A 12896-nucleotide genomic window follows, 5' to 3' on the forward strand; every position below is an offset into this window, starting at 1 on the left:
CTCCTCTCCTCTCCTCTCCTCTCCTCTCCTCTCCTTTCTTTTCTTTTCTTTTCTTTTCTTTTCTTGTTGTGGTGGTATGAATAGTTATGGCCCCTATAGATTCATGTGCTTGGTTAAAAAGGGCCTTGTTGGAGTAGGTGTAGCCTTTTTGAAGGAAGTCTGTCGTTGTGTGGGCAGACTTTGAAGTCTCCTATGCTCAAGCTACAGTTAGTTTGACACATTTTTCCCCTTCTGTTGCCCACAGCTCAACATGTGGAACAGCTAGTGTGACATATTGTCTCCTTCTGTTGCTCACAGCCCAACATGTGGGACTCTCCTATGCTCAAGCTATAGCCTAGTGTGACACATTGTCTGCTCTGTTGCTCACAGCTCAACATGTGGAACATCCAGCACTATGGCTGTCTGCAAAATGCCTTGCTTCCTGCCATGGTAATAGTGCATTAAACTTCTAAAATTCAAAGACAAGCTCAATTAAATGTTCTCCTCTATGACTTGCTTAGGTCATGGTTTCTTCAGAACAATAAAATCCTACCAGAAACACTTGTCTTATTATTCTAAATCTTCAAGAAGTGTATTTGTTATTGTATCATACTATAGAGACTAGATAAGCTTATTTTGCTTCTTACCTTAGTGGGAATTCTTCACCATTTCTTTTTTCATGTAGCTGTATTGTGGCAATAAGTGTGTCATATATCACCTCTTTTAAAACACTGATATAGTTTTCCCCATTTCTAGTATCTCCAGATATTTTATTATAAATGGGTACTAGATTTTGTGAAAGTGCCGTTTTGCATCTATTGAGATGATCACATGATTTATATACTTGAGACCATTTATGTTATTAAGTACATTTGTGATTGTATTTCAGTTAAACAATACCTGAATGTTTGGAATGAAGATAATATTATCATTGTGGATGTTTTTGCTATGACTTTGATTTCAGTTTTCATATACGTTCTTGAAATGGTTTTCATCTTTGCCCATCAGGGAGACAGACTAGTATTTAATGCATTTTTTTTTTTTTTTACTTTTGTTGTTGAGGTTCTTTGTTCAGTTTTTGAATCTGACTTTGCAAAAAGTCAAAGTGTTGGAAGTATTCTATCATTTTCTATTTTATTAAATAATTTTAGAAATGCTGATATTGTTCATCTTTAAATGTCTAATAGATGTTTTTCTGAAGTCACCGACTATCTCTGGTTCTTATAATCCTTTGACCACATCTTCCGACATTACCACTAAGACTTGGAACACCAAGATGTGGTTTACATGTTCCATTTATGTTTAACACTTATACTTTCTTATTAACTTATCTTTGTCCACATTTAAAAGTTCCTATTCCTTTATCTTCTGCTCTAGCTCTAAACTTTTCTCCTCTTCTTTGCAATTCTTTCCATGGTACTTCCTTAGTACTTGGGTTCAGGCTTTTTTCTTCAGTAGTCTATCTTGTTTGTTTGTTTATTCGTTTATATTCTGTAGACTTTCTGATTTAGTTCCAGTATCTTTATCCTCTAGAAGCTTAGGAGTTTACTCATCTCTTCCTTTATTGTTTTTAGCATGCTTATAATCATTCATTTGAATTATTTGTCTGGAATTTCATTTATTTCCCATTCACTATAGGACAATTGCCATGGGATTATAATTTGAGTTTCTCCAGTCTATGGCTCAAGAAGGTCATTTTCTGCCACACTACCAACTGAACAGTGGTCTTTTTGAAATAGTATCTCATAACTGGTTGTAGTCAATTGCTTAATTAAAACTGGGTCTAGATGTTCTCACCTTTTCTATTCTTTAAATTGTTCATTATTTAAAGTAGCTTGAAAAATTTATAAGCCCATCTATTTTGCACTGTGTCTCCTGGCATCTTAGGTTAATACCCCTCCCTGGATTAGGGGTTACTTAAATCTCAGTTTGGCTCACCAATTCGTCTGGAATTGACTTTAGTTGTTTTTCTTTTTCTTTCTTTTTTTCTTTTTCTGCTTCACACTTCACTCTAATTTGTCATTAAAACTATGAGTATTTAACTATCATCCATCTCTTCTAATAGCTGTTAAATAACTGATTCCAGGCTTACCTGTAGATGCTGGCAGACCATGTCTGACTATTTTTTTTTTTTTTGCTTGTTTGTTTGTTTTTTTTTTGTTTTTTTTTTGTTTTTTTTTTTGTTTTGTTTTTTGTTTTTTGTTTTTGTCTTCTAACATTCTTGGAAATATTTGTTTTATACTAAAGTCCATCTTCAGATTTAAACTGAATTTACTCACTTTACGAATTTTACTTGATAATTTATCATTTATTGGCATTTTACCATCCTGCTTATCCCTGCCTCCTTTCTATCATTGTGTTCTGGGATTATATTCCTGATAAAACATTCTAAACATCAATCTTTATCTCATTGGCTGCATCTGGAAGAACTCAATCTAAGATAATATACAAAATGCACCTCAGAGTCAAATGGAGAACAGCTTTCTCCCAATTTGTGAATTATTTCTATTGTAATTTACTATGTAATGATGGGTAGTCATGAACTGTGTTTAGAACTTTCATAAAGCTCTGAAAACCAGAGGGAGGTTTATTTCCTAGATTTGGGGTTAGCACACCTTTTAAGCAATGAGTCAAATAGTAAATATTTTAGGATTATAGTTTATATATTTAGTTTTGTATATTATTCTCTGAGTATCATTTATTATTTAAAAAATACAAAAGTCATCCTTAGCTCTCAGGCCACATATGGTTTGGATTTGGCACACAAGCTCTCCTAGGGAAGATGCTGGCTTTACAAGATTACCTTGACCCAGACATGGGAAGCTAGGCTTTACCAAAGTTCTCACTCTTCAAACCTGATTTATATTTATTCAGAATGTCAGCAGTTTGGCTTTGAGACAAAGAGTACCTAAGCAGTGTAATGATATAGGTTTAAATAAGAAAGAGAAGAATGGCCTGGACTTTCCTCTTAAATCACATAAAAGAACAAAGTGCTTGCTATAGTTTTGTCTTAGGGTAAGGGAGGACTACTATTTTAACAAAATAAAATATTCATAAAATAGTTCTGGGGACCCAACAAAGCAAAAGGCTTTGGAGTCAGTCTATACTTTAAGCTTGTTCTACCCCAAATGTATTGTTGTGCCAAAGTATAATTTCAGCCATTAGAAATTTTACTCACACACACACAAGTCTAAATAAGGTAATTTATTTGAGAAATTGGGAATGTTTATCTTGAAATAGTCACTTCAGAACAAGTGTTTGTTATTACATATTTAGTAAATGACATTGAGGAAAATTTCACAATACCTTATACATGTGAGACTAGGGAGGTGATAGAAAGAGAAAAATATTCTTTGAAGTGAGAATTTTAAATCTCAAAATGGATAATTGGNTTCTTGTAATGATGGCCAGTGGGTAAATCTCATGCTGTCCTGAGGTTTCCAAACCTCATGTTAAAGTCAAGCATGGTAGTGTTTACCTCTAACTACAGATCAGCTGGAGGAAGAGACAAAAGGATTCGAGTGGCCTCCTGGCCCATCTAGTCCAGCCCAAAATGTCAAGCTCCTGGATCATTGAAAGACTTGCTGAAAACAAACAAACTACAACAACAACAACAACAACAACAANGAGAGAGAGAGAGAGAGAGAGAGAGAGAGAGAGAGAGAGAATCTCTTCTCTTTCCCTAATGGTAATAGACTTAAAGGCTTTAGAAAACCAAAGGCAATTATTTTTTCACCTCTTTGTAGTAGTTCTTGTTGTGTCTCTGGACTACTTTATGTGTCAGTTTATTTTTCCATTTCCATTTCTTGCTCATAAAACAAAATAAACGGAGTGTCTAAACTCCATTTGCTTGAAGTCAAAGAGTTTAAAATTATATCATTTCTCACAAAGTGTTTAGTTGTCTTGGTATTCAAAATAACTAAGAACTTTTGTCTAGAGTATAAAAAAAAAAACTGTATTCTATCTTAGATATCAGCCTCTGTGAAAAGAGGATTATGATTCAATGCCCTTTATAAGCAAGTTAGTCTGGAGGATCAGTCCTTTTGAATTTGAAATGTTTCACTTACTCAAACTATCCACAGTACTGGAAAAATCAATTATGACTGCTGAATTCTCAGAAATGTGAATTTTCTACTAGATCTGATAGGCAATTCAAATGCTATTAATGTGTGGCCAAGTATATGTGTGTGCTGATATTTAAAGTTAATTATTATTTATTTAATTTTTGGGATTATAATATAATTACATTTCTCCCTTTCATTTCCTCCCATTAAACCCTCAAATATACCCCTCACTGCTCTCCTTCATATTCACTGTGTTCTTTTACACTGTTATTGTATTCCTATGTGTGTATGCATATACATTTATATTTAAAAATATGCCCTGTTTAGACTGTATAATGGAATTTGTACTTACTTTTCCTGAGTTAACTATTTGCCTCTGTACAACCAGTTTGTGTACTCTTTTCTAATGATTTCCTTTTTTTTTTATTAGGGTCAGTTGGATTAGAGAATATATAAAAAGAAAAAAAGGATAAATGGAAGAGAACAACATAGAAACAAATATTTTATTACCAGAATTCATTACCCATGTGCAATTGAATTTTAGATGTTATGTCGATTAAATTTTATTGTTAATATAGCAAAATCCTACTATCACCTGGGAAGAGAGAACCTAAATTGAGAAATTGCCCAGATCAAATTGGTCTCTGAAGATTTTTCTTGATTGATGTTTGATGTAGGCAGGCCTAGCCACTGTGGTGGCACTAGCCATAGTCAGGTGTACTCAGACTTTGTAAGAACAGCAGCTGAGAAAGAGATTGTGAGCAGACCAGCCAGTAGCCTCTCTCTATGGCTTCTGTTCCGGGTTCCCTCCTGACTTTCCTCAGTGATGACTTGTTAATATAAATGTAAGCAGAAATAAAGACCTTCTTCCCTTAAGATGCTTTTGCTTCTAGTGTTTATCACAACGAAGAAAACAAACTAAAAGAGGCATGTCTGGCTTTCAAAAGATTTCATGATTCCAATTATTGTTTTTTCTTATAAGAGTATTGCTTCATGATGTAGCTAGGTGAACCAATGGTTCGTGGTTTTTTGAAAATAACAATTCTTATTGGCATAATACAAAAAATATTTAATGTTATTATATGCCATACTATGTACCTTATAGTTTGTCAGGGCTAATTTTGAAAGGATCTTTGTGCTCAATTTTGGTAATAATTGAGTAAACAGAAACAAGAAAATATTCCCAATGGTGGAGTTAGAAAGAGGACTGAAGGAGCTGAAAGGGTTTGCAACCCCATAGAAAGAACAATAATATCAACCAAACAAACCTCTCAGAGCCCCCAGGGACTAAACCACCAACCAAAGAGTACATGGAGGGACCCATGGTTACAGCTGCATAGGTAACAGAGGATGGCCTTGTCAGGCATCAATGGGAGGAGAGGCCCTTGGTCCCATGAATGCTGGATACCCCAGTGTAGGGGAATTTGAGGGCAGGTAGATGGGAGTGGGTGGATGGGAGAACAGTACCCTTATAGAAGCAAGGGGAGGAGGGATATGATAGGGTGTTTCCAGGGGTGGGGGGGCCAGGAAAGAGGACAACACTTGAAATGTAAATAAAGAAAATATCTAATAAAAAGATTTTAAAAAGAAAAATAAAAAATTATGTTTTTCTGATAGTTTCAGATTTTTCTGGGATCAGTGTTGTGATTCTGTCTTCAAATACTCTGTTCCTTTTGCCTGTCCCTTGTCACATTCCTGAAAAAATGCATGTCTATTCCACACTAGACTCATATGTTACTTTCCCTTGGAAACTTTACACAATCCTTTAGAAATGTGTATCTCTTCTTTGTTCTTCCACGGTACTGGATACTGTAAGATTTGGGTCACAGTGAACTGTCTATTTTTATCACTTTTATTGAAATTATAGGATTGCATATGCTACAATACCAAGCATAGAGCCTGAAGAAAGTTGTGACAATAGCCTAAAGGCCAGATGTTCATGTTTAATTTTCTTTAGTTCTATGTATGTGCATAGTACTTAAATTGTGTTGAATTAATGTCACTGAAAAATAAGAATAAAAATACACGACACCATTGAAAAATGATAGACTTGCTATTCTGTATGGAACATTCACTGTGGCTGAGCAATAATAATTCCATATAAGTAACAAATGCTTTCTGACTGATGATGGTTCTCACATAAGGTCCTCAGCAGCTGGGTCTAGATTTTATTTTTTACATTCCTTCTCTTTTCTCTGTGGGTATTGGAGAATGCACTCCTGTTTTCTGAAATTGGTCATTGCTAAACTGATCAATTCCATTGCAAAGTCATCTTAATCTCTATTCTGCCATTTATAAAATGATCATTTCATCTCTTGAATTCTTAATTTATTGATCTTTAATGAAGGGAAGTATGTACCTAAGTTACTTTGAATGGTCTTTCAAAAGACTATTATAGAATCTCAAAAGAGTAAAAACAATATATTTTAAAATACCTTGCAATGGGTATCCTTCTCCAGGGGCTAGATGGGTAAGTCTTCTTGATCCTCCTGTCTATGCATCTTTCCTAAGACTTAGCTCTAGTCCAAGTCCAACATCCATTGGTGATCAATTCCAAGTGGGAGAGAGGGATAATAGAGAAGGAAATGCATGGTACACAGGTGATCTTGAGAAAGGAGTGAAGCAACAAGGGGGTTTACATTTTAGGAGAGAGAAATAAATACAGAAGAAAGAGGGAATATGGCAAAATAACAGTCAGGACATTTAGCCTGGTTTGGTTATAGCTGCCTCTCCCACAACCAACCCCTAGGCTTCTTCTAGAACCTTCCCTGCCTGCTGCTGAGCAAAGGTGCCTCCCATGTATCATTAAACTCTCCAACCAGCCAGATCCTATGCATATTTCTTCAGGGTCTAGCTGAGTGAGTTATCTGATCCTTCCCACCCTGAGCACACTCTACACACAGATATACTCCCAAACTTGTATCATCATCTATACCCTGCACACTGACCTAGACCCCTATGTCCACCTAACTGCATTCACATAACCCATACCTATCCTCTAGGTCCAACCCTGCTCTGTTGGTATTTTATATGTAATGAATAAAAGAAGTCTGTTTCCCTAGATCTCATCACAAAAATCTTGGTGTATATAGCATGGAATAGCTGCAGAAACCAGGAATGTAAAAAGGTATATTTTAAGTGGAAGAGAGGGATAATAGAGAAGGAAATGCATGGTACACAAGTGATCTTGAGAAAGGAGTAAAGCAACAAGGGGGTTTATATTTTAGGAGAGGGAAATAAATACAGAAGAAAGAGGGAATAGGGCAAGATAACAGTAAGGATATTTTAAAATACAAGGGTTCCATATAGAGTGGTTCAGTGGGAGAAAAATGATAGAGGAAATACAATTATTATCAGAAAAAGTACCATATAGGATTAATTTATGTAAATGTGAAAAACATATTTACCTGTAATTTGCTTGATTAATTATTTCTTGAACTGTTACCATTTTCTATATTTCAAGTCCCAGAAACCACATTGTGGCTTCCATCAGGAGGTATGGAACATCTGATCTCTGAAGACAAAGGCACACACATGATGCACAGACTTACATGCAGGGAAAACAGCTATAGATAAAAAGATAAACAAACAAAAAGAGAATCATTAAACATAGTCTTTGTCTATATCCTTCTCAATATTGTAGTTATTATGCACAAAAATTATCTTCTATATAATATGCTATTTGAGGACATCTTGGTTTATTTCATTTCTGTACTGAGAAGTTTCTTTATCACAGCAATCAATACATTTATGTAAACAAAATGCTTAAATACAGTAGGTAGATTCAGAGCAAGGGTATTCTCTATTGGCAAAGATTATTGTACAGTGATTCATGACTATGTAGAGCATACTGAGAACAGAAGAAATAGCCTTCCCCAAGGAGAAACTAAAACATTATCTTGTGATCAATTTCAACGGCCATCAATAAAGGCAAATCCAATATACAAGTCATCCTAGATTGTGCAGTTTTCCAAGGGAGTAATTAAAGCATATTATATTCTGGAAGAAAAATACTTTATGAAAAAATCTTCATGTCATAAAAATTTGACATCTGCCCTGCATCTTTATTAAAATATCTGTTTTTACTGATAAAGAAAAAAATTCAAGTAACAGATGTCACAGAAGGGAAAGAGCACATCAGAATTTTAAATATATATTCCTTTTATCTATGTTCATGACTGAAGTCTTAAAGAGACACCACCAAAGCTTGCTGGGAAATATACTTCAAATCATATTAATACTGTAGATTTTATTTTAAAATAAAGTATGTCTTGTTTTTATGAAACTCTACCTTTTAAAATTAATTATTTTATTTATTTACATCCCAAATATTGCTCCCCCATCTAGTCCTCCCTCCCAGAGTTTTTCACCCCATCCCCCATCCCCCTAGCCTCTGAGATGGTGCTCACCCTCTCAGCACACCTTTCCCCCAGTCCCTGGCATCCACCTTCCCTGGGGCATCAAGTCTCTACAGGATTAGGCCCATTCCTTCTCACTGAGGCCAGAAAAGGCAGTTCTGTGATACACATGTGCCACATCATACCAGTCTCTATATTTGCTTGGTTGGTGGCTTAGTCTCTGAAAACTCCCAAGGTTAACTCCAACTAACTCCCAGGTTAGTTGACATTGTCAGTCTTCCTATGGGGTTGCCGTCCACATCAGCTCCTTCAATCCTTCCACTAACTCTTCAATATAGGTCCCTGACACCCTTGTGATACTTGGCTGGGAGTATCTGCATCTGTCTCAGCTGCTTTGTAGAGCATCTCAGAGGACAGCCATGCTAAGCTTCTACCTGCAAGTATAACATAGTATCCATAACAGTATCAGAGTTTGGTTCCTGCCAATGGGATGGATCCCAAGTTGGACCAGGCCATTTCACTGAACAGGCTTTTCTTCAGTCTCTGTTCCATTTTTACCCCTGCCTTTCTTTTAGACAGGAAGAATTCTGGGTCAAAAATTTTGAAGGTGTATTGGTGATCCCATTTCTCCCCTGGGGTCCCTGTCTATCTACTGGAGCTGTTCTGTTTAAGGTCTATCTCTCCACTGTTGGACATTTAGGCTAAGTTCACCACCACTGAGTCCTGAGAGCCTCTTACATCCCAGGTCTCTGGGAATTTCTAAAAGAAAATGAAGTCTTTGTAATTACCACAAGAGGGAGATATATAAATTGCAGCTGAGAAACTAAACCTTGATGAATTTCCATATTACCATATTCTAATTTTCTCTGAGAATAGAGAGCAAGGGGGAGATTTTATGCTTTACATTATCTCCTTATAAGATGCCAACAGTCTCGTCTTCTCTGTAATTACTTCATTCTCTGTAATGGGTTCAACATTCATAACCTGCTTGGAAGTTAATGCATTGGGTTTACCTCACATTACGAACAACTCTGTTAAAAGCCATTTTGGTTCTGCTTAACAGATTAATTCTTGTCAGTACATACTTGTATATGTCTGGGTCTGCAGCAGACAGCTAAGGATATCAAAGGAACAAGAAAATGTTTCCATTGTGAGTACCTAAATGTATTTTCAGGGTAGCAGTTGCCAACACTAAAATAGAAGATGAATTGTATTACTGTCAGTAGCACACAATAAATGATTAAAGAATATCAAAAGAGGAAAAGGATTGCTTCTGACTGCAGAATCCAGTGAAGGTGATGCTAGAAGTGGGTCATTTGAAAGAATTCAAGCTCCATAGACAAGAAATTAATGATTAGGTTCCGCAGGGATAAAAGCAAGCAGAAGTAAAGGAACTCTAGTCTTTAACTCAGTTGGAAAAATACAAGTCATGATATGGTTAAACAGTAGGAAAGTAATGATGGAGAAGACTGGAAAAATTCACCTATACATTGAGTCCATGTAAGGTATACACACACACACACACACATATTATATATATATATATATATATATATATATATATATATATATATATATATATATATATGCTGCCTTCTATTGATCCTTCCTTTCCAAGTCCAAAACCAAAGCTTGACACCTATGATTCTTTCAGATCTTTGATAAGATGCACAAATTGTGTTCTACCAAGACATGGAAAGTGTATGAACAACAAAGCCCATCTTTCTACTTGTAAAAGTAACTCTTATTGACTTGAAGTAATTATCATCTCAGGGGCTTACTGCTGTATAAACTCATCATTTCTAACTCTTTTATGAACTCTGGATAGCTGATTCAGCTCAGCTATTTTAGACCAAATTCCTTTCCATTTTCACTGATTCAAATGGGCGTTTTTTGGCTTCTGATTGAATTGTTCAAACTCTCAACATGTATTCTAATCTTCTGGCTCCTTTATATTCTCTGGCTGTTTCTGTCTTCACTTGCAACCTGACTCTGTACAACTGTTCTGGAAACTGTCTCCTCTGCAATTAGGCCTCATTTTCTAACATGACTGTTTCCTTCTACAAACTAACCTTACCTACATTGTTTGAGATTAAAAGTGTATAGGAAGAACATGTCCATATTCAATCCAGATCATACTATAATCTAGGATGTGTCATGTTAATTTAGACAGCCTTTGGATATGATGTGCCAACACAGCCATGTTGCTGTGTTAATACTCTTCTACACCTACTAATTTAGTGGTGCCTGATGGGAAGCATGATGAATGGGCTATTGTATAGGCAGTGATATTATCATTCAGAGAGTTTTGTCCTAGTGATCTGCTGGAGGCTTTTTCTCAATCGAGGTTCATTCTTGCCAGATGACTCTAAATTTTTCAAGTAGCTAGACAACAATAATATCAACCAGCCTCCCAACCAAGCAACCAACCAACCAACCAACCAACCAAACATTAAAAAAAAAAAAAAACCCAACTACAAATACCTAACCAGTGCAATTTACTCAGAACAGAGTTCTTCAACCCTTCTAGGTTGGTAACTAGCTAACTTTTCCCAGAAATTAGATCCCTTTGGCTTCAAAAAAGTACTATTTAAACTGTGAGATTTTATACTAAAAAAGAAAATCCATAGAAAGAGTTTAAGTTTCTGTTGCAAGAAATCTGACATGAAGATGGAGTATGCAATGCATGGTAAGAAATTTGGACAGGGGATACCATTGAAGTTTTTGATGTAAGGGAAGGTATTGATATAGCAGCTTCACACTGAAAAATTCCTATTTTTTGCCTCTGGAAATCAGTTTGGTGGTTCCATTGAAAACTGGACATATTATTGCCTGAGGACTCCTGGGCATATTCTCAGAGGATGCTCCAACATGTAATAAGGAGAAATGCACCACTATAATCATAGCAATCTTATTTATAATAGCCAGAAGCTGGAAAGAAATCAGATGTCCATCAACAGAGAAATGGATACAGAAAATGTGGTATATTTATGCAATGGAGCACTATTCAGCTATTAAGATAATTAATTCATGAAATTCTTAGGCAAATGGATGGAACTAGAAAATATCATCCTGAGTGAAGTACACCAATCATAAAAGAACACACAGGCACTCACTTATATGTGGATATTAACCCAGAAGTTCAGAATAGCCAAGATACAATTCATAGACCACAGGAAGCTCAGGAAGAAGAAAGACCAAAGTGTGGATACTTTGGTCCTTGTTAGAAGAGGTAGCAAAATACCAATGGGAGGAGATGCAGAAACAAAGTGTGGAGCAGAGACTGGAGGAAAGGTCATCCAGAGACTGCCCTGCCTGGGCATCCATCATATATACAGTTACCAAACACAAGCACTATTGTGTATGCCAACAAGTGCTTGCTGACAGGAGCCTGATATAGCTGACTCCTGAGAGGCTCTGCCAGTGCCTGACATATACAGAAGAGATGCTCACAGTCATTCATTGGACTGAGCATGGGGTGCCCAATGGAGGAGCTAGAGAAAGGACCCAATGAGCTAAAGGCGTTTGCAGCCCCATAAGAGGAACAACAATATGAACCAAATAGTACTCCCCTAGAAACTTTAAGCTGTAAGCCATTGTCCTATATGAGGGGATTTGAATAATTTAACAGCAGTAAAATGTTTGCATATCTTCAACAACTAAAAATTAACTCAAAGTCAATTATATAACAAATCTGGAATGGTTTTAGAAGTGAGATTTCATGTGTGAGATGACTTCATTGCAACCTGGGTTCTGCTACATAACCTTGGGACTCCGAATGCATCTATCATCACACAATTATAGTAGTGTACACTAGCTAAAACTCGAAGACTCAGTTTCAAGACTGTAATTTATTATAAATCACAGTTTTTTACTGTGTATAAACAGTTTTCTAATTTTAAGTAATCTATGTTTAATTATGGAAAGCAAAGACTTCTAAGTATTTTCTGGTCATTCCCTTCCACTGATGTTAAGATGAATTAAATCATGGCTTGGAGTAAAATTTCTTTAATTTTTTTGTATATCTCTACATGTTTCTATGATGTCTGTACATCTTTGCTTAACAATGTTGAATATTTGACACTTACTCTCTAAGTGTTAAATTAACATACCTTTGAAATGCCTTATGTTTGCCTTTAAAAATTACTGTGTGAGTTACTGACTTGAGTTTCATTTTAAAAATTAATAAAATTTATATTGGGATTAAGACAGAATTTCTAACAATTTACAACTGGTTCTAAAAATATGTCTGCTATTTTATAGTATGCATTTGTGCAAGGTAGCATAGTCAATTTTGATAACTATGCAAACAATGTATTGATTAATTCTGAAAAAATTTAAACACACTTTCTGCCCTAAAATATTATTCAGTCTCATCCATTTGTCTGTACATTTCATGTCACTTTTTTTTGATTTTTAATATTTTTATTACATATTTTCCTCAATTACATTTCCAATGCTATCCCAAAAGTCCCCCATAGCGCCCCCCACTTCC

This window comes from Mus caroli, chromosome 4 (assembly GCF_900094665.2).
Source record: "Mus caroli chromosome 4, CAROLI_EIJ_v1.1, whole genome shotgun sequence".
Taxonomy (NCBI): Eukaryota; Metazoa; Chordata; class Mammalia; order Rodentia; family Muridae; genus Mus; species Mus caroli.